This window comes from Halichoerus grypus, chromosome 5 (assembly GCF_964656455.1).
Source record: "Halichoerus grypus chromosome 5, mHalGry1.hap1.1, whole genome shotgun sequence".
Lineage (NCBI taxonomy): Eukaryota > Metazoa > Chordata > Mammalia > Carnivora > Phocidae > Halichoerus > Halichoerus grypus.
Genome location: NC_135716.1, coordinates 123,564,943 through 123,588,917, shown reverse-complemented (window position 1 = coordinate 123,588,917; position 23,975 = coordinate 123,564,943). Strand labels below are relative to the sequence as shown.

At 36.7% G+C, this 23,975-nt stretch overlaps 1 pseudogene; it reads left to right on the top strand.

Annotated features, from left to right (window-relative positions):
• The first annotated feature begins 773 nt into the window (after positions 1–773).
• On the top strand, positions 774–13,306 carry LOC144381798 (interferon-induced protein 44-like; annotated as a pseudogene).
• The last annotated feature ends 10,669 nt before the right edge of the window (positions 13,307–23,975 follow it).

Below are 23,975 nucleotides of genomic sequence, written 5' to 3'. Positions count from 1 at the left end.
GGAATTGACAGCAGTTTTTTTGTATTTCGACATACAGAAACTGATTGAATTTTTCTTTAAAGAAGTCACTTAAAAATCTAGTGAGCTGTGAGGTTTTCTTCTCTCTGACTTCAATTCTTTGATTCTCCTAATATTTTTATTTGACTCGACTGTGAAAATTTAACTGGTTCAGTTCCCGTTCCCTGGCAGGAGGAGGCTGGCACTCTGCCACGGGTTAACTTTTTACTACAGTTCAGTCTCCTTTTCTCGGAGTCCCTGAACCCTGGAGGTTGCTGAAGAAATTTATGTGCCTATTTCTGTGTCTGCTTAGCTGTCCAGACAGAGCAGCTACACTCAGCCTCAGTCCTTGTACAGGTTCTACAAACAGGTAAGTGACTTGCTGCTTTCCACTTTTCCTAGGCACTTGCAAATAGTAGTCTTCCTTTTTAATTAAAAAAAAATCATTTAGAATGAAAAACTAGTTAATGATTTTTTATGCTATCTGCTCATCCTCTCTTTACTCATCTTATGTGTAATGTAGAGTAAGTAAGAGGCACAAATGCAAGCTTTGTGACAGTATATGTTCCCTGTTTTTCAATATTTAATGGAAAATATATTTGATTTTCTGCTAGATTGAGAAGCATGGCAGTGACACCTCGTTTGACGGGGATGCAAGAAAAGAAGCTGCAAAATTATTTTGGAGGAAAATAATTTACCCTTCTCTATAAACCTAGTGTCCATGAATTCTCTGGACATCATTTGGACAGAAATGCTGTGACCAAGGGCCTACTGTGATGGTGATTTATGGTGGACATTGTGTTTTGGGGGCCTATATAAAAGAGAGTTACAAGAAAGATGACAAAGTTCCCATTGTCCTTCTTGCCTTTCAAGAGAATGAAATTTCAGAATGCAATATAGGAACATATTCACCGTCTATATTTCTTCATGAATATCATAAAGGGTGGGATGGTTTCAAATTCCTCCTTAATCTGAAGCAAAAAAAAGTGACTATGAACTTAGATGCAATTAAAGAACTTGGACTACTTCAAAATCAATCTATTTCCTTTGAAGAATGTGAAGTTTTTCATTGTGAAGATAGATTTAATCAGATAATCTTATATAGAGCTCTCTCCTGAATGTTTGGTGGATTTGAGGCAACCCATCTCTTTAAGGAAGAATGTCCTTATTTCTGGGTGACCAAGACTGAAACCTGGCCACACATGTTTGCTGAGACCCAACTGTGGTCAAAAGTAGCATATATAGAGTTTTCTGGAGTGTGTTTGTGTGGGGGAAGGGGTAGGGGAGGGGGAGAAAAGGTAGAAGGAGAAGGGGGAGAGAGAGAGAGAGAGAAAGAAAGGGGAAGCAAACTTAGATTGTGAGATTCTCTTGGAACGAAACCAAAGCTCAAACTTCTCTTGATTGGTACTAGATCCTGAAATTTCCCATTGTATCCATTATATTAAAAGACCAAAATTAATTTACTTATTTTTCTGCTAAAGGACATTGTTTCCAATATTTGCTGTTATAAACAATGCTTTTGTAATGTATTTGTGAATATAACTGTGCACAAAAATACTTCTTCTATACTTTCCCAACAGTGTTATAGAAATGCCTATTTCCTTATCTTCTTGCCAATATTTGATATTATCAAACTTTAGAATATTTGCAATTTGATGGTCAAAAGATGGTTTCTCATTTTCTTCTTTGCTTATTCCTGATTACTAGCAAGTCTATGTGTATTGGCCATTTACATTTCTTCTCTGAAAGAGTTATTTATGTCTAACCATTTAAAGGAAGGGACCCTAGGAATAATATCCCCTGAGTATTTTCATGTTCCAAACTCCTTGTCTGTGGTCTTTATACTTGAATGATCATCAGAGTATGTAATTCTTTGGGGGATTTTGTAATGTTTCTACAGGATTGATGTTGCTGTGGAAAACCTAGGGCCAGACTTATTTATTTTAATTTTTTCCCTTTGAGTGATTTGATCTTTCTTCCTGGCTGCCCCAAACATCTAAAAAAATTTTTGTTGATGTCTGGTCAATTTACTTGGATATGTCATGATGTTGACAATCCTGGATCAGTTAAGGAAACTTTTTATTGAAGTATAACACATAAACAGAGAAATGCACAATTGATAAATGTACCAATTGACAAACTTTTATAAATTAGACACATTAATATAGCTACTACTTGGATGAAGAAATAGATTATTATCATCATTTCAAAAGACTCCTTGCTGATTCTTCCTGGTTATTACCAGCCAAAGATAACTATTACTTTGGCTTGTGTTGACATTAATAACTTCTTCTTTTTGAATTCTATATAAATGGAATCATATCAAAATATGTACTCTTGGGTGTCTGACCTCTTACATTCAATATTACGTTTGAGGGATTGAGCTAAACAAGGGAGTGGATTATAAAATCAGACCTCTACAAATCAGGTATCTTACGCAGTATTAGGTTTGACTAATCATTTCAAGGATAAAGGCAATCAGAAATCTCAGAGAAGGCAGAAAGGGTACAAGATTATTCTTTGTGGCTCCTAGGTCCTTCCTTTGCATATTAGACATATGCTTTCTGTATAAAAGAACAGGCAGGATTGTTTTATGAAGTTTGTGGGCCACCTTACGTATTGAAGAGTGGTTACGTTATGGAATGTTTATATGTCAGTGCTATAGACTGAATGTGCTCCCCCCACCCCAAACTCATATGTTGAAGCCCTAATCCCCAATGTGACTATACTTGGAGATGGGGCCTCTAAGGAAGTAATTAAGGTTAAATGAGGTCATAAGAGTGGGGCCTTAATTCAATAGGATAAGCGTTCATATAAGAAGGGACACCAGAGAGCTCACACTCTCCCCATGAACATACAAGGAGGGGTCATGGGAGAACACAATGAGATGGCAGCTACCTGCCAGGAAAGAGAAGAGGTTTCAGGATGAAATCTACTTTGCTGCACAGTGATCTTGGACTTCTCAGCTTCCAGAACTGTGAGAAATAAATTTCTGTTGTCCCAGTTCATGGTATTTTGTATGGCAGCCTGAGCCGACTAAGACAATCAGCTCACATGACAATTCCCATGAAGACATGCCTCATAAATCCATAGAAGCTATATTTATTTATTCTAAGTAATCCTTAGCCAGGAGCATCCTGTTAAGGACATTCAAGAGATAAGTACTTTCCTTGTAGGAAATATCATTAGTCTATTTAGCTGGAGATAAGATCATTAGCATATTTTCAAAGAAATTAGGCTGGGTCACTTATCTTTTTTTCCCTGAGTGTTACTTGGTAAAGTGAGTGAATGCATCTCAGGACAGCTGCTTTAGCTCCCTACCTCCCTACTGATTCATCCATATTATGTGTGTTGGAGTCATTTGTTCATTTTCATTGTCATATAGGATGCCAGTATAATGATTCCGTCATACTTTTTTTTTTTTTTTTTTAAAGTAGGCTCCATGCCCAGTGTGGAGCCCAACTCGGGGCTTGAACTCAAGACTGTGAGATCAAGACCTGAGCCGAGATCAAGAGTCAGACACTTAACTGACTGAGCCACCCAGGCGCTATTTTAAAAAAAACAAAAACCTGCTTTTTTTTTTTTTTTTTTTTAAATAAAATTACTGTTGGTGGACATTTGAGTTTTCCAGTTGGGGGCTATTACAAATAATAGTGCTATAAGACTTCTTGTACATGTGTTTTGTTTCACACATTCATATTTTTTGACGAATATAAATATAAAATTTCTGGGTCATCGGATTTGTGTATGTTCAGCTTCAGTGGATACTGACAAAGCTTTCCAATGTAGCCATACCAATTTCCACTGCCAGAGCAGTGCATGAGAGTTTCTGTCACTTTTAAAGTTTTCCCAGCACTTTTTGTTACAATATGTAGCTATTCTGGTATGTGAACTGTGGCATGACATTTTGTGGATTTGGTTTTCTTTGATTAGACTAGTCAGTAATTTATTTATTTTATAGTTTAAACCAATTACTATATTAATTTATCCTTTTTTCAATTTATAAAATCTGTCTTGTATTTTTGTTAATTCCCTCTTATATTTCTAAGGTTCGTTTCTATATTCTTTTCTGTTTCTATTTTCTATTTTCAAAACTTTCCTTCTTTCTTGTTATTAGCCAAGTGTACTTTTATCACAGGGTTGATATAAAGTGTTTATATTATTTTCTTTATATTTACAATTTTGATTTTTAATTTCCTTTTGGATGTTAAAGTTAAGAAGTTCTTTGAAAAATTCCAAGAGGTTGCTTTTCTCTTTGTTTACACTTATTCTTTTCTCGTTTTATTATAGTCATTGTATGTAGTCTTCAGTATTTTTACTTTCGGTTATTTAAAGAGGTTTTCTTTCCACATGTATAGCCATATTTTTAAATGTTTCACATAGTATTCTTTTGTAGTGTAGAGAATTGCCAGCATCACTACACCTGATCCTTTCAGGGTTTTTTTTTTAAGATTTTATTTATCATGTATTTATTTTAGAGAGAGAGCCTGAGTGAGTGAGTGGGGGGAGGAGAGGGAGAGAGAATCCACAGCAGACCCAATGCTGAGCATGGAGCCCAACGCGGGGCACAGAGCCTGACCTGGGCTCAATCCCACCACTGGGAGATCATGACCTGAACAGAAACCAAGACTTGGTCACTCAACCCACTGAGCCACCCAGGCACCCTGCAGCTGATCCTTTCAGTTTTAAATCCACCACCAAAGAGCGTCTCTTCTTCGCAGGAAGTAAGTCATTCTGGGCCTGAGTCTCATTGGTTCACATAAAGTCCTCAGCCCGCCCCTGAACCACTCACTGCGCTCTGATTGGGTGAGGGATGAGTCCTACATTCTCTTTGGAGCCAGAAAGAAAATCGATTGGTCTGGAAGTTACAGGAACCCCAATTGTAGATAGTAGGTTTTGGAGAAAATTTGGTGCCTGTGGTTTTTTTCTTGTTTGTATGTCTCTGTACCTTATCCCTTTCAGACCTCTTGGATTATGGAGAGGAACTGTTTTAAGTTTTCCCCTGGCCTGTCCACGCCTTTATGCCTTGCTTCTCTGATTCAGAAAGGACCCCAGTTCTCATTGCCCATGTTGGAGCAAGCCACATACTACTGCTGAGTAATTGGGTGAGAAGAGATCTGTGGACAATCTAGTTTTACCGTGCCCATCTTGCCTCTAGCTCTAGATTCTCCACGTGAGATGTTAAGGAGATTTGCCAGAATTTTCTCCACTTGCTTTCCTTATACTGTGTGTGCTGTTGTCATGGAAAAGCTATTTCTGTATTTTTCCCTAGTGACTGCGTTGACATTCAGTTAGCCAGTCATTCAACAACTTGTACTTTTCATTTTTCTTTGATTATTTCCCTAGATTTATTGGACGAAAGAATCATGAAAGGGATTACTCAGTAAGTCAATGTTTTTAATCTTCTGTTATTCTGTTTATTATCTTAGACTTATTCTTTTATAGGTTCTGTCAAAGTAGTAGCACAGATTATAACATAACTTGTGGATCATCAAGAATAAACTATAATTATATTTATAATCATAAGACTATTTGATAATACCAATGTTAAAACAGAAAGAACTCTGAGTAAAGGGAAAACATTCCTAATGTTTTTATATACTTGAAGGAAAATAATTATTTGGCTGCATGTCTACATTTTTGCTTAGACATCTTGAAGTTACCGTTTCAACTACTTTAGGGAATTGCTTTGGAAGGGGTGGCTGGTAGGTGGAGAATACTTACATGAACTTCAAGAACATGTTAGAAATTATCTACTTCCATAAACTTCAAAAGTCACATGTGATGTTGTGCTTTTTGAAGTTTATTATTAATAAGTTATCTTCATACTTAACACAGTTCATATTTATTACAAGGTTTATATGTGTCTGGTTGCTTAAATCTGAAAGGTTTTATGTCTGATTGGCTCTAAGTGTTATTTTTGCTTTTTTCTTCTTTTATAGTAGGTTTTGAAGTAGGATAGTTGCTTGTCCTTTTAACAGGAAAGCAAGTTGCTAGTCAAAAATAAATAATAATATATAAGAAAAAACGAATTCTAGGAAAACTTATGGTAAGCTCTTGTGATCTACCCTCGGTCAATTTTTAAAATTGTCCTGTCTAAACAGACTCCACAAGAGATTATTGTTTGACATGAAAACTTACAAACCACATAAAGACCTCGTTCACCAAAGCAGATTTTGCTCCTGGGTCCAAATGGGGCTGGGAAGTCTAGCTTTTTCAACTCGGTAAAATCTGTTTTCCGAGGCCATGTAACACCCCAGGCTCTGGTGGGCTCTGGTACAACTGGAGTATCTGACAGGGTATGTCCATTCAAGGTCACTCAGCCTTTGCTTCTTTGTTCAAGTTAATTAGTTTTGAAAAGTCTTTCGCTGATGGACTTCATTCCACGTAGACTTTATCTCCGTTTGCAATTAAAAAAATGTACTCTTAAAATTGCTTTTTTTCTCCTCTTGTAGTACAGGACATATTCCATTAAGGATTTGAAGGATGACAACACCCTACTGTTGATTCTGTGTGACTCAATGGGGCTGGGGGAGAAGGAAAAAGGGTTGTGCGTGGATGACGTAGTCTACATTTTAAAAGGCCACACTTCTGACAGATACCAGGTATGATTGGGCTAATCATTGAGAAATTATAACTGATATTTAAAATGTTTGTTTTTGCTCACTATTGACAACAGCAGATACTAGTCTAATTTAATGCATTACCATTTTATTTTCTTGAACTATACTTGTTCAAGGTCATTTGTTCCTTTTTGATATTTTATTTTACAAAGAATTAAAACATCCAAAAGACTCTTCTGTCATAGCTGTCATAACAACTCTGAATGTTGTTATATATTCAATTGCCTTTGGCTATGTGAAACAGAAATCCAATACATCAATTTACTCACATAGGTCATTTTTCTTATGTAACAGAAGTCTGAATGTAGGCAGCTTTGGGTCCGTGTGGAAGCTCTCTGAGGTTATCAATTTCAAGGGTCCATCTCACTTTCTCTTATGAGACCCTCAGTATGGGGTGCTTTGTATCCCCCTAAAATTCACATGCTAAAGCCCTAATCCCCAGTGTGATGGTATTAAGAGGTGGGGCCTTTGAGAGGTGATTAGGTCATGAAGGTAAATCCCTCATGAATGGGATTAGTGTCCTTACAAGAAGAGATAGGAGAGAGATGATGTTTCTCTCTGCCATATGAGGACACAACAAGAAGGTAGCTGTCTACAAATCAGGAAGAAGGCTCTCATCAGACACCAAATCGGCTAGCACCTTGATCTTGGACTTTCTAGGCCTCAGAACTGTAAGAAGTAATTTTTGTTCTTTATGGCACCAAATATGGTAATTTGTTATAGCAGCCCAAGCTGCTTTAGTCAGTATACCTGACTAAAACGTGTGGCTTTCATCCTTACGCTCTCCAGATGTTCACACTGAGCCCTGTCTGTGGTCTAGGCAAGAGGAGCGGGGATTAAAGAGAAAGCCACTTTAGTCTGTCATTTTTTAAAACTTTCTAGTCTTTTTTATAGACATTTAGATTTTGAATTAATCATTAATTTACTTTGTTCCAAATGAATAGTCAATTGTGCAAGCATCTTTTATTGAATGTCTTTGCATCTTTTCCCTACCAAATATAGAGATTGGTTTGTTCTATTGATGTATTTATCAATTCCTTTATGATATTATTTTTATTACCATATCATTTAATTTTTTTAATTACCATAGCAATCAACTATGTTTTGATACCTCACTGGACAAGTCATACTCATTATTTATTTCTTGCATTTGTTTTTCTTGATTATTTTCACAATATACTTTTCCAAGTGAGCCTGTTTGTGTTTTGATTGTTTGTGTTTGATTTGTTGGTGCTTTGATTAAAATTACATTAAAATTTTATATCAAAATTTGATTTACATCTTCACATATCCAGTGTTCTTATCCAGAAACACAGCATGTTTTATTTTTCTATTCATGCAAGGGCTTTTCATTCTTTAGTATAGCATTGTCTTGTAGAGGTAAAGTTTATTTTTAAATATTCTTTTTTTTAAAACAACTTTATTATAGAGAATTTTAAACTAATGCAAAAGTAGACAAAACTATTTAATGAATTCCCATTTACTCAGCTTCAACAATTTTTGACTCATGGCCCGTCATCTGTGTCTATCCACTTTCTCCTTTCCTGTATTACTTGGAATTGAATTTAATACATCATAACATATAATCCATAAATCATAGCAAGTACACCAAAACTCTGACGACAAATACCTAACCCACCCTTACTCATCAACTGACACTCACCCAAACCACATGCAATTAGTTTTGGTGTACTGAAATATAGTCTAAAGTCAACTTGACAAAATAAGGCATAGTCCAAGAATCCATTTTCTTTCCCTGGCCCTTCAAATACATTTCTTCCCTTTTCTTATAAGCAACCATATAACAATTTAAGGTTTACTTTCCTTTTTTACTACATAAGAAAATACTTACAGATTTGTGGTTCTCCTCTTTTTAGAGAATTCACGAAATACTCTATGTTATTGATATATTAGAATCTTGCCACTACAAATAGTCCTGAAGTTGATAGGCTTGCACATGCATCATTTTGTATTTTTGCCAGTATACCTGTGACAGATTCCCAGCAGAGGGACTGCTAGTTCAAGAATAAATGCATCTCATTTTGAACCACTTTCGGCCCTTACATTCTGTGTGATGATACCAGATTTCTTTCTGAACGCTCTCACCTCCACCACATTACTTCTATCTAGAACACTTTCGTCCATATGCTCATTCCCTTTATCAGACTAACTCCCCCTACTTTGTAGCTCCCAGATTACTTGTCCCTTTCTTGCAGAAACTTTACCTGACTGCATGAAATGGGCTGCTAGCTACTTGCATAGACTGTCTTCTCTACCGGATTGTTAGCCTCATACTATCAGAGACTTGCACACTGTCTGATACATAGTATGTGCTCATGAATATCTATGGAATTAATATGTTGCTTTATGTTTACCTTACAGTTTAATTCCACGGCACCAATCACACCAGGTCATAGTAACTATATAGTAACTATATTGATTATATTGATCACCCATTGCTGAAGGACAGAATCCATTGTGCGGCGTTTGTGTTAGACATCAACTCTTGAATACCTCTCTTGTGACATGATGCAAAGATCAAAAAAATTCAAAGGGAATTGATAAAGTGTGGTGAGTCTCATTCCACTTTGCTGTTAAGGGTAATTAATTAGACTATATTGTAGATTGATTTTAGAACAGGATGAAAAATTTGAGAAATTGCATATATGAATCTTCCCTGGCCCATCAGTGTGGTTCAAGCAAATCAAGCACTTGATAGCTGTATGACTTCGTGCCATGACCTAAACTCTCTATGTCTCAATTTCCGAATCTATAAAATTAGTATAACAATAGCACCTATCTCAGAAATTTATTATAAGGATTAAACAAATCAATATATTTGAAGAGTTTAACACAGTCTTCACTACCTGCTACCACTGTATCCTAACATGAATTAATTTGCCAAAAGTTCTAGATTTCCCCTTGGGCCTTAAATGATTAGAAATGGAAAACAGTATTTCAGTAAGAAAACGTGGCAGGGAAGTAAGATGTTAGGTAGGGCAGGGTAGCATAAAGGCTTCGGAGAAGGTAAACAGGATCGGGGAATTAAGGTGCCCCATACTGGCTTTTCTTGGCTTTATTACCCATTCTGTCTGGGAGAGAGCCAGTTTATCACAACTTTGGTTAAGTTAGAAGCATGGAGTGATTTACTTGCTCACTGAAATTTGAAATTTTGCCAGGGAGGGGTGCAGGGAGCTGCCTGTTAACTTTGTGACAGAAAAGCAATGTATTTGTGATGCTCTGACACATGCTATTTCCTTCTTGAGGATTCTTCTCCCCCATCTTGTTTATGAGATCTCTTTTCTCTAGTCTCCATAAAAACAACTGTTTGGACAGGACAGAAGACCAATCAATATTGTAACATCAATAGTTTTCTCTTTAGTTACCTCTTCCAAGAGGTGGCTTCATTTGAAGCCTCATTTCTTACCACGGAAAGCAATGAAGGGAATTTCCTATGTCAGACGAATTCCAGGTACTGATGAGTACTTGAGCGGGCTATTTTTAGGGCCTCCCCAATTTGGCCTCCCCACATCTCTGAAATTGCTCCATAGATAGCCTGTTGCATAATTTATAGCTGATTAACTGAAACATACTGATGCTCTCTTTCTTTCTTTCTTTTCTCTTCTTTCTTTTCTCTTCTTTCTTTCTTTCTTTTCTTTCTTTCTTTCTTTCTTTCTTTCTTTCTTTCTTTCTTTCTTTCTTCTTTTTTCTTTCTTTCTTTCTTTCTTTCTTTCTTTCTTTCTTTCTTTCTTTCTTTCTTTCTTCTTTCTTTCTTTCTTTCTTCTTTCTTTCTTTTCTTTCTTTCTTTCTTCTTTCTCTTTCTTTCTCTTTCTTTCTTCTTTCTTTCTTTCTTTCTTTCTTTCTTTCTTTCTTTCTTCTTTCTTTTTCTTTCTTTCTCTTTCTTTCTTCTTTCTTTCTTTCTTTCTTTCTTTCTTTCTTTCTAACTGATGCTGTCTTTAATGATCAAAGTGACATGTATCTGTTCGGCCTAGGTGTAGCACATGTGGTTTTGCTCACTCATGTGGATAGCATGGATCTGATTACAAGAGGTGACCTTAGAGACGTATACAGATGTATGCCTGTGAAGCTCAAGGTAATGAATGATGTTCCTCTTTGTAGATACATTTTCTGGGATATGTCACTATAATCACATGATATTACTGTGAATAAAAATAAAAATGGACACCTACTGAACTTAAGAATTAAAACAATTGCTTGGGTAATTCAGACTTATGTCTCAAGATTTAAAAATTAAATATATATTCATCTTTACAAGGACACAGATCATTCCATTCATTATAATTTAACCCAAATAGGTTCAATTCAACAAATATTTATTGATTGCCTGTCATAATTGAGTCAGTGTGATAGTCTCTAACCAGATACGCAGAAAACTAAAATAATTTCTCTGCACTCAGAAGCTTATAATTTTATTAGTGCAGGTGAGGGGATAGGGGGAGTGGGATAGGAAAAAATCGACAGAGTATGGGTATGATAAATCTCACGAAGGGACTCAAAATCAAAAGTTTGGAGGAGGTGGGGAGCTCGGGTGGCTCAGATGGTTGAGCGTCTGCCTTTGGCTCGGGTCATGATCCCAGTGTCCTGGGATCGAGCCCTGCGTCAGGCTCCCTGCTCAGTGAGGAGCCTGCTTCTCCCTCTCCCTCGGCTGTTCTCTCCTCTTGTGCTCTCTGGCTCTATCTCTGTCAAATAAATAAATAAAATCTTAAAAAAAAAAAGTTTAGAGGAGGAAAATATTGTGTTAAAGGGGATGGGGAAGATTTCATTCCTGGAGTGTCACTGGGAAATAGCTTTCAAAGAGGAGGAGGATTTCAGGAGGTGAAGAGACAAAATGTGGAAAAAATTCAGGCTATGAGGATAGCCTAAGTCAATACCTCAGTGTAGGAAGAGGCAGTGTGAGTGGGAAGCATGGGGTCATTCAGTTTAGTGGAGGGCCGAATCTTTGTAGGGGGAGATAGAGAAGTTATATTTGCATGAGGTGACTTTACTTAATTAGGTGCATTATGGGGAATCATAGCAATTTTTTTCTCTTCTTTTAAGTTTTTATTTAAATTCCAGTTAGTTAACACACAGTGCAATATTAGTTTCAAGTGTATAATATAGTGATTCAACATATCCATATATCACCCAGTGCTCATCACAAGTGCCCTCCTTAATCCCCATCACCTGTTTCCCCCATCCCTCCCACCCCCTCCTCTCTGGTAACCTTCAGTTTGTTCTCTATAGTTCAGAGTTTATCTCTTAGTTTGTCTCTCTCTCTCTCTCTCTCTTTTTTTTACCCTTTGCTCATTTGTTTTGTTTCTTAAATTCCACATATGAGTGAAATCATATGGTATTTGTCTTTCTCTGACTTATTTCACTTAGCATAATACTCTCTAGCTCCATCCATATTGTTGCAAATGGCAAGATTTCATTCTTTTTGATGGCTGAGTAATATTCCATTATATATATATATATATATATATATATATATATATATACACACACACACACACACACACACACACACACACACACCACATCTTCTTTATCCATTCATCAGTCGATGGACACTTGGGCTGTTTCCATAATTTGGCTATTGTAGATAATGCTGCTATAAAAAGTAGTGATATAACCAAACTGAAGCTTCACAAAAATTAATCTGCTACCTACATGCAGAATGAATTGAGTCAAAAGGAACCTGGACTTGGGAATACCAGTTGGGAAGATGTAATGATAGCTAGTATTTGTTGAGCACTAAATATGTGATAAATTTTCTTATTCAATACTTACAACAACCTTGTGTCATTACCACATTTTATAGATGAGGAAACAAAAGCATAGAGAGTAAAGCATTTGCCAGTGTTTTTGACAGTGACAAGAAATAACAGAGCCCTGTTTTGTACCCAGACAGTGTCATTCCCCAGATAAATTAGTCCAAGCAAGAATTAAAATATCATTATTAAACTAGTCTAGTAAATTTGACTAATCATGAGAATAACTTTTAATAGGAAACAGGGAAATTACAGACTCTAGCATAAGGGTATTAAAAATGCTTCAGTTTCAAAGTAATCTATATGGAACTATTAGTTCCTTTCATTTCTAAATCATATGGAATCTATTATGTGCATTCTTGATGAAAATTCATAGTGATATTGGAGATTGACTTGTGAAGCTCTTTAAGAAAGTATTTATGGGATCAGATCTCTATCTTCATTTTCCTCAATAGGAATACTATTGCCAAGCTCCTGCTTTTTGTTATTGCTTTCACAATATATATTGACCTAAAATAGTCTTTGTCACTGTTTCTATATTGCAGTTAGAGACAGTCCATAGAGAACTTGGATTTGCTCTTTCTGACACCTTGGTGGTTAGTAATTATACTTCAGAGTGGGAGTTGGACCCTATAAAGACATTCTGATCCTCTCTGCACTGAGACAGATGCTGTGGGCTGCAGATGACTTCTTAGAGGATTTGCCTCTTGAGAAAACAGGTAGATGCATTTGGTGGTATCGACACTTGAAGGTGTCCTGTATGGCTCTTCCTGCTTGGATCTATTGGGTACGTGGCAGTTCACTGTGTCACTGTAGGTCGCTGTCTTGTGAGTAGTCCTACCCTTTAATTCACTGGCTGGATGTGTTTTTTTCCCCTCACATTTCCTGATTTCCCACACTTAGGGTACATCTTAGAGAATTTGCACTACTTCTCTTTCCCCCATGTCTTAAGATAGAATCTTTGAAATGATGCGCCTCTGTCATTTCTACTGTCTGAACACCCCAAGTTGTATCCTTGCCCTCTTCTCTCAAAAATATGCTTCTTTGCTTGGGACCCAGAAATGGATTGGATCAGCATTGTTCCTGATCAGATGTGATCTTTGATTACTTGCTGCTTTCTTGGGACCTATGTTTTTGCCTTTTTTGCCTTGACTTTTTTGACGTGTCTCCTGCCTCAGAGTTTTCTTAATGCCATGTGGTCAGTGCTAGGTAGATGTATGTGCCTTTCATATTTATGGCCTCAGATTTTAGCATTACATGTATTCTCTCTCAAATTCTCTCAAGAATACATGCTGTACTGTTTCAATCAAAGATCAGACAGAAGTTTCAATTTATACTCAAATCTATTTCAGTTTGTGAGAAATCAAATTAGAATATCATATCCTCTTTATTCTCTCTCACTTGCAAACTACTAAGAAACTCTCAGGTTACTACTGACTCCACCATCTTGGTTTCTCCATGTCTTCTCTTCTTCATGGAGCATTCACTCCCAAAGTCAGGGCTGGTTGGCTTAGACCCCCCAGTAGCCCAATGTTCCTCCTCCTTCTGGTTGCTTTTCCCTAGATTATCCAGTAAGAATATTTTGTTTCTCTTTTCTCAGAGATCAAAGAAAAGGAATAATCAAGTGTGTAAAAGAAGGAAAAAATATGTGAACCCTTCACATACTAATAATATTTATCTCATCATAGAAGATTGAAAATTGAGAAATAAGAAAACACAGGAAAAAGAGAAGTAGCTGAAACAGAAGGGACATGTTTTATTTATGTCTGGGATGAAGATACATATATAAAATCATAATACCTGCAACTAACGAGGAACAGTGGGCTTTAAAGCCATTAATGGTGGGAAAAAATGATCATAATTTTTTTGGATTTATGTTCTGTATCTGTGAAAATTGAAAGTTTCTGTTTAGAAAACCTGAATTTAACTTAAGTGTGTGTGTGTGATTTTGGAAAAGTTTATTTTAATTTGTCAGCGTCTTCGGGTCTTCACCTACATCATCTTAATTTTGTCTTCTTGTTTTATTTCTAAAGTATTTGATCTTCTCTTTGGGTCTCCAGTTAATGTTATATTCTTTAACCTAAAGCCATTTTTTTGTTTGTTTAATATCTGAAACCCTCTTCTGAGAAGTGACAATATTGGTAAGAGTTTGAGAGGATTAAAACTGACAAAGACTATTGTTTGATTTTTCTGTCAATTATGACTATTTTAGTTACAAGTGACAAACCTCAACCTGAATTACATGATTAAAAAATAATCAAACCATATAAAAGGCTGGGACTGAACTTAACTGCCTCAGAAATGGTTGAATCTAGGGATTCAAAAGCTATTCTCTCTTTCTCTCTCTCATACACGTGCACACACACTCACACACACACACACACACACATTCTGGTTCCTTCTTCGTGTCTATTGCTGTCATTCTCTCAGTCTAGCATTCTTGATAAATCTTAAGCCATTTGAATCCAAGCTTCAAGTTGACATTCATTCAGTCTTGTGACCCAAAAAGGAAGAGGGCTTTTCTTTTCCAGTTTCGCTGTGAAATGATCCAAAAAAGGACTGCAATTGATTTAGTTCAAATCATATGCCTACCCCAGGAACAATCACTTTATCTGCAGAAGAGAGAGAAATATGATCATCCCATCTTAAGTCATACTTTCCCAGGAAGAGTGATTTGTTATTAGAAGAAGGGAGTTAAACACGGACCTGGGCACTGTTGGATTAACTGAGCAGGAGAGGCACCTCAATATCTATCTTATGCATTAGGGAAGTTTTCTATCTAGTTTTTCACTTAGATTATAAAGAAAGTCTTATTAATAAGTCTAAAAATGATTAATAATTACTTTTAAAAAGTTTTTTTATTAAAGTAACGTATACATATAAAAAGTGCACAGTTCATAATTATATGGCTCAATACATTTTGATAGACTTAACCCATGAAACTAGAACTCAGGTAAGAAACAGAACATTCTAGAAGTCCCCTTTAAGCCCCAGTCTAGCTACCTAGGATATCCACTATTCTGACTTCTAATTGCATAGATTAGTCTTGTCCTTTTTTATCCCTTATATAACATTATGCACTATTTACCCTTTTGGGTCTGACTTCTTTCATGAGATAGTGTATTTGTTAGATTCATATTATTGCACATAGGTAAAGATAGTTTATTCTCATCTATCCTATTATCGTGATGTTAATGGGTAGTTCTAATACTCTCCTTATAGGTCAATAATACATTCCATATATGTTGCATTAAGCATTTTTCTGATTTATAACTACATAGAAATAAACCATATGATTTTGGGTCTTTCCAATTTTGTATAATATTAAAGATTCCATAATGGGAACATACTATATTTCAATTTGTAAGTATAGCTTGAAAATGAGAAGTAGCATCATGAAGAAGTTGACATTATCCTAAAATTTACAGAGTAGTGTAAAGGGTCAAACATAGCCAAGATGTTCTTGAAGAACGAAGTGGGAAAACAGGTATAAAGAGACATATTAAAAAATATAAGTAGACTGTGGTGCATTAATAAATTAATGGAACAGAATGGAGAGTCCAGAAACAGACTTAAACATGTCTGGACATTTGTTCTATGATAAGGGTAGCATTACAGATGAATGGAAAAATAACAGACAGTTCATAAGTGGTCTAGTCAATTGGTCATCCATATGGGGAAAAATAAAACTGAATTCCTCGCATCATACACAAAAGTCTACTTTAGTTGGACTAAGCACCTAAATGCTAAAAGGCTTTTAGAAGATAAAATAGAAGGGTACTTTTATAACTTGGGGGTAAGGGAATATTTCTTAAAGTCATATTTCTTAAACCAGATACAAAAGCTTAATTTCAAAAGAGATTGAAAATTCAGCTACATTGAAATCAGTAACTTTTATATTCAACAAATCCCATTAAGATAGTGAAAAGACACAGCAAAATGTGGGAGAACATATTAGCAAAGAACTAATAAAAGGGTGTACAAAGAAATCCTACAGGTCTAGAAGAAAGCTAAAATATAAAAGAAAATGAACCAAAGACTTGAGAAGGTGCTCTAAAGAAAAAGGAAATTCAAATATCCAGTACAGAAGAAACATGTTCTATATCTATATCATCTATATCTATCTCTATATCTAAAGTTCCAAACTAAAATAATTTGATTCTTTTTTACTTTTATTGAAATTTAATTGACATATAAAGTACACATATTTAAGGTGTAAAAATTGAGTGAAGTTTGACATATGAATACACTGTAAAATAGTCTTGACAGTCAAGATTACAAATATTTCTATCCCCCCCCCCAAAAAAAATGACAGAGTGACTTTGTAATCCATTCTCTTTATTCTACCTCTTGTTCTGGTCCTCAGACAACCACTGGTCTGTATTCTGTCACTTTAAGTTACTTTTCATTTTTTAGAATTTGTATGCCTGAAATTGTAAAGAATATACTCTTTAGTGTCTGGCTTCATTTATTCAGTGTGTTTCGAGATTCAACCATGCTGTTGCATGTAACAATAGTTCTTTTTATTGCTGCGTAGTATTTCGTTGTGTGAATATACTACATTTCTTTATCCATTCACCTGTTAACAGACTTTTGGATTGTTTCCAGTAAAGGACATGCTATACAGACAGACCCAATGAGCTAGCATTTTGACTCTCAGTTACATATCTTAAGGGTACATTTTATGTATGCATCAAAATACATGTATAAGAATTTTTGTAGGGGTGCCTGGGTGGCTCAGTCGTTAAGCGTCTGCCTTCGGCTCAGGTCATGATCCCGGGGTCCTGGGATCGAGTCCCACATCGGGCTCCCTGCTCGGCGGGAAGCCTGCTTCTCCCTCTCCCACTCCCCCTGCTTGTGTTCCTGCTCTCGCTATCTCTCTCTCTGTCAAATAAATAAAATCTTTAAAAAAAAAAAAAAAAAAGAATTTTTGTAGTAGCATCCCAATTGGAAGCAACCCACATGCCCATCAATAGTAGAAAAGATAATAAATTGTGGTATATTATATAGAGTACTTCATTTCATATAGCAAAGAAAATTAAAGAACTATAACTATATATATCAGTGTAAATATTGCAAATATAATATTGACCAAAAGGATAAAGACATGAATGAATCTATACATTATGAATAGATTTGTATAAATCTCGCAAAAGTTCTAAATAAAAGAGAGGAAATGATGGTAATTACCTTTCAAGGGTTTGGGGTTGTGAAGAGTCAGGAGCTCACCTAGTGGTTCTGCAGAAGCTAAAAATGTCCTTTGTTTTGAACAGGGTGGTGGTAAAATGGATCTTTGCTTTATAATTATTTTTAAGTTCTACATTTGTATTTTATGTACTTTTCTGCATGTATTATATGTTTCATAATTAAAACAGAAAAAAATGAGAAGTGATATCATATACAAACATTAGAATTAGACAAAACTGGGTCTCTGCTACATAATATGTGAACTTTAAGAAGTCTCTCATTTTCCTGTCTTACAGATGATGGTAACACTTTATTCATAGATATGTTGTAAGAGCTAAATTAGATAATATATACAGCCAGATTATCAGTGCAGGCACTTAGAAACGCAGGTGCTGATGGACATTGCCAATCTTGTATAACAACAAACTGATAAGTTACTATGTCTCTCTATTGTAAATTTAACTTTATTGTAGTTGAAAACAAAGGTAAGACTTGGACTTTGATAGCTCATAAAAAAATGAAAGAGACCGAAAGCCAAATTATCAGAGCTTTTGCTTTTGGTTGTTTGCTATGCGATTTTTAAAAAAAATATACCTTTGGCTTCAAGGGCATACTGTAACTCAAATTCAATTAGCTTTATAATAGCAAATAGAAACATATTAAATGGCTTGGTCACGTCTGCCCCCTACTGGTTAATTTACAAAGTGGAAAGGATGCTGAAGGTTGAATTTGGAAGCTTGAATAGAAACTGCTGAGGTTTCTAATTCTTAAAAAAAACTATCACAACAGACAAATTTTCAAATGTGTAATTTTGTTAAAGGTACGCAACATTTAAATAGAAGATAATTTTCTCCTGGTGTTGAAGATGTGGTAGTACTTGGAAATGCTGTGGTCTGCATTCTCTAATGTTTCTGGCATTATATTAGACTTATTATGTACGCATATTTGCATTTTAAGCTAAACATTAGTGTGTCCTATTTTAGCATTTTTGCTAACCTGCAGAATAGAAATTTAATATGTAGTACTTAAGGCTTATGGTGACCAATGAACACACAAAATTGGTACTTTTGCCTTTTGCTTTTCATAAATGTGACCCCCAATTATATTACTTTTGGATAATGAAGTCTTGAACCCACTTATACAGGAGTTAATTTGTGTAGATAAATCACAGTTGTGGGGAACAGGAGAAACATTATACTTCAAGTGCCATGTTCTCTCAATTTGAATTTCTATTTGATTTAGGATTATTACATATGAAGCAAGAGTTTGCGAATTAGTTACTATAGTAAATTGCTGTAAAAACATGAAAATATGCCCCGTTTCCATGTCAGTGCTGCCTTCATTGAGATTTACAGTGGATTCCTTTCAGCTACGTAGTATTGAGTCCAACCCTTTCTTAGGACGGTTTTCCTAATCTGGACATATTTGATCTCAAACCCTAAAAAAGAGCTCAACTGAGTGACTTCCTCCTCTTCACTGTTTTGTGCATCCTCCTGTCTCCATGGCTTTGTTCATACTTTGGGGGCAGTTACTTAATTTCTCTTTGCCTTGTCTTCTCATCTGGTAAATAGGATACTTTACCTACATTGATTATTTTGAGGATTAAATGAGAAAGTATATGTAAAGTACTTTTTTGAAAAGCCTCTGAAACACATTAAGCACTAAATAACTGCCTTTAACCATTATTCATTTTTCCCTGATCTTGTATAATATTCCTCCCCCACTCCCATCTACCACCTACCAATAATGGATTGTTTTCTCTGCCATTGGCCTTCTGCTGACTCTGTAGATACCACTCAAGCATTGTGACACTCTATGTGAATTACCTCGCTACATGACTGGGTACATGGCACACAGCTTCTTGTGGGCAGGAGTCCAAATAGTACAGTTTCTGTGCATAGTAGATGTCCAATAATGTTTTGGGAGACTAAATGAAGTGATTAGAAAACATATGAAGGTTGATGGAATGTGAATCCGATTCATTTAATGCCAGTTGAGAACAATAACAAAAAACTATTTTTAAATGTAGGAAACTAAAGTAGGAAAAGGCAAAGAAAGGCGGAGCTGAAGCCATTACTCCTTTTAATAGTCAGTCTTAATGGCTATCTGCATTCTTCAGACTCCGGCAGAAAATAGAAGGAACTCCGGCAGAAAATAGAAGGAACTCCAGGTCGTTTAAGCAATGTAATTTAATGCAGAAATTTGACTACGCAAGTGATGGAAAGCCGAGAAGTCAAATGAAAGACAGAGAAGCAAACCATAGTTTAGCCAAATATGGGAGACGAAACTTTACTTCTACCCATCTTAAGTGTTTTTAGCTGGGTCTCTTTAACAAAAGTCAGATCAGCAAGAGAAAAACAGTTTATTAACACATGCACACTGCACATCATGAGGGAGAAACCTCAACGAGTAACTCAAAGCTGTGGCTTAGAAAAAGATATATGCACTCCTCTGTTCATTACAGCATTATTTACAATAGCCAAGATATGGCAGCAACCTAAGTGCCCATCAGTGGATAAATGGAGAAAAAAATATATACAACAGAATATTACTCAGCCATAAAAAGAATGAAATTTTGCTATTTGCGACAATGTGGTTGGACCTAGAGGGTATTATGCTAACTGAAATAAGTCAGACAGAGAAAGACAAATACCATATGATTTCACTTATGTGTGGAATCTAAAAACAAAACGGGGGTGCTTGGGTGGATCAACTGGTTAAGCGTCCAACTGTTGATTTTGGCTCAAGTCATGATCTCAGGGTCATGGGATTGAGCCGGTGTCTTTGAACTCCGCACTCAGCAGGGAGTCTGCTCCAGGATTCTCTCTCTCCCTCTCCCTCTGCCCCTCACCCCACCTCTGAAATAAATAAATAAATCTTTAGAAAAACAGAAACAAAACAAATGACCAAACAAACAAAAAAACTATAAACAGACTCAAATACAGAGAACAAACTGATGGTCAGAGGGGTTGGGGGTGGGGGGTGGGCAAATAAGTAAAGGGGATTAAGAGGTACAAACTTCCACTTATAAATAGATTGTGGGGATGAAAAGTACAGCATAAGGAATACAGTGAATAATACTGTAATAACATTGGATGGTGACTACACTTGAGCATTGTGTAATGTACAGAATTATTGAGTTACTATGTTGTACACCTGAAATGTATATAACATTGTATGTCAACTTCAAAAAAAAAAAGAAAACACACACACACACACACACCCAAAGTTATGGCTTACAACTCCAGCTTATGTAGCATCTTCAACGAAGAACAATAAATTTGTAGGGAAATGACAGGACAAGGAGAGCAGTTTTAGGCTTCCAAGGATAGCAAGCTGTGGGATGGTAAATACACGGGAGGGCACTCATCAAGTAAGGTTTGTTTGCAGATTGCTCTGGGCTGATACGAGACTGTCTCCAGTAAAAGGAGAATTTATAGCTTACCTTTAGGCAGAAAGGGGGAGGATAGGGAGAGCTTTTCTTGTGTTCCCTGCTTCTTAATTGCTTTTAGCTCAAAATAATTTTTATGTCCAAGAGGCGTATTTTGGGGGTGACGTATTCTAATTTCCTTCAACTAAAACAGGAAGCCGCTACCACCCTCAGGGCGGAAAGAACAATGTGACAAGATAGAGTTCCCAGGACCAAGAGGCAAAGCTCTTTGGAGGAAGCTAACATTAGTGGGAACTTCCTTGTGACAAGTGACACTGCTCCGGGTGGGGCTACCCCAGGAAGCTAGAGCCAGGAAGAGGATGCTTTAGCTGCCAGAGGTCATGCTCAAGAGTAAGAGAGGAGCCCAAGATCTCCCACTTCTGCCCTCCCATCTCTAGCAGGTACCTCGCACTGGCCAGACCCAGATATAAACCCACTGAGGTGGGAGCCTGGAGAAAGCAGCCTGCAGAAGTGGGCTTTTCTTTTTTTCTTTTCTTTCCTTTTTTAAAGATTATTTATTTATTTATTCGAATGAGAGAGCACAAAGGGAGAGTGAGAGGGAGAAGCAGACCCCCCCCCCCCCCCCCCCGCTGAGCAGAGAGCCCGATGTGGGGCTCCATCCCAGGACCCTGAGATCACGACCTGAACTGAAGGGAGATGCTTCACTGACTGAGCACCCAGATGCCCAGAAGTGGGCTTTTCTGTGACACTGGGTGGAATGAGGTGCCTGCCTGAGGAACAGATCTGGAGGCAAAGTGCAGCGGATCATCCCATAACCTCTTTTCTTCCCCACGACTTAACATTGCGACCTCTGGTCTTCTCTCCATTCCTAAACACAGGTTAAATGTTCATGCTTTCACTACTGCAGCATGGCATGCTGTCTCTATGTTTCTTCCTATTGGAATTTAACAAATTGTTCAAAGCCCAATTTGACTGCATTTTATAACTTTTCTCATGCTATCAGTTACATAGAGTATCTCACTTGTACTTTATAGTACTTTGGTTATATTTCTTTCGTAGCAATAATTTTTGCTTTACAGTATGGTGACTTATGTATGTATTCTTCTCTCCTAATATTAAAAATATTTTTGGCTAATGCTTGACCAAAAAGCCCCCCCGATTCAACACTTTCTTTGATGCCAAAATGTGTGGATTGTGAGTTGTGTCCAAAGGGCATTACCTGAGGTTGTTTGCCTCCATCCATGGCCCAGGGACTACAGTACCAGGGCGAACTTCTATTAGTTCAAGACATAGGAAAAGAACTTTCTTCCTGAGGTATGGGGAGGTTGAAGCTACAATGGATGTCAAGATTTTGCTCTTTCCTTAGGAGAATCCATTTTTGGCATGAAACTAATGTAGTTAGAAAAATAAGTACATTGAATTTTTTTAAAAAAGATTTTATTTATTCATTTGAGAGAGAGACAGAGAGCACACAAGCAGGGGGAGAGGGAGAAGCAGACTCCCCACTGAGCCAGCCAGGAGCCCAATGTGGGGCTTGATCCCAGGACCCAGCGATCATCAAGCCAAAGGCAGAGCTCAACCATCTGAGCCACCCAGGCACTCCAGGACATTGAATTTTTTTAAAGACTGTTGTTTTCTTCGAAATACAGAGAAGATTTCTATCTCTTTTTCAAGACAAGGCTCCAGAGGGTGAGAAAGTTATAGTCAGTATGTTTTTCCTTTACAAGTGGTACAGAGGCTGATTTATTAACACCAGTATCAGGGTTGGTCAAAATCTGCAGATGTACCTTCAAACTACGTGTTTTCCAATGTCTCATACTACACATTTCTCAGTATTCTGCGAACAGATAATTCACCTGTTCAACAACCTTCTCTATTAAGCATCCACGTGCCATGGACCGTGCAAATGTTTCAGGAGGGTTAGTTCTGCACAAAGTTTGGTTACGGTGATCCCCGGGATGGTGAGGCGGTTCCTTTCAGTGTGTGGATTGGGGCTATCAAGGGCCCAGTTTGAATTAAAATGATACCATCTAACTGAATCATAGCAATGCCAAGGGCATGCATTTTAACAGATAGGCCTTAGTTAGTCATTCCAAGATCTCAGCATCTAGAAACTTGCAACTATTTTGTGATGCCACAGACTTGAGATATTCTTCAAAGTCTCAGACTATGGATTTGTGAGACTCTCTCCTGTACTGTTCTAATTTTGCTTCTTTTCCAGGCATATTTTGTTTTTAAAACATTTAGCACTCATCTGGGCTACATTTTCTATGCATTCCATATTTCTATGCATGGAAAATATGCTTATCCTGAAAATCATGTAAATCGTAAGTTATAAGAATGGGCTCTTATTTGTATCCGAGAAAATGGATTCCTTCCATCCTTCAAGATTATTATTCATGAGATTCTCTACAGTGTAGAGTATTGTTCCAGATTCTAGAGTCTGAGGAAGTAGCATTAAAATGGGACTTTGGAAGCAGGGATTCAAGATTTTGCTCTATCGTTAAGTAGTTCTGTGATTTGAGGTTAATTTCTTTACTTCTGTAAGATTTAGTTTATTTGTAAAATTAGGAGCTTGGACTTTACAAGATTAATTCTAAGCTCTTTTCCAGCTCTGAAATTCTATGATACTATGATTTAAATATTTGCATATATGGGGCAGGCAGCTAAACCTCTATGAAGTATACACCTCTGACACATGAGGTCCTAAGTGATATAACCTGATTTTGCAAGTATCTTCGATGAGCAAGTGGTGGGAGAAATACAGAAAGACATTGGCAACCTGTAGGTTCCAGACCATCTTTCTGTGACTTTTATCTCACTTTTCCCTCATTTTCTATTCAAAACAAGTTTTATCACAATTTGCAGCTGAGTAGAATCAAAGCCGGACATAAAAATCAATCCATGTTTATTCTGTTTTCATAGATCATTTAAAATTACCAAATGATGTGCCAAGGATCTGTAGTTGGTCCCGGTGTGTCATCTGTGGGCCCAAATGAGGAGACT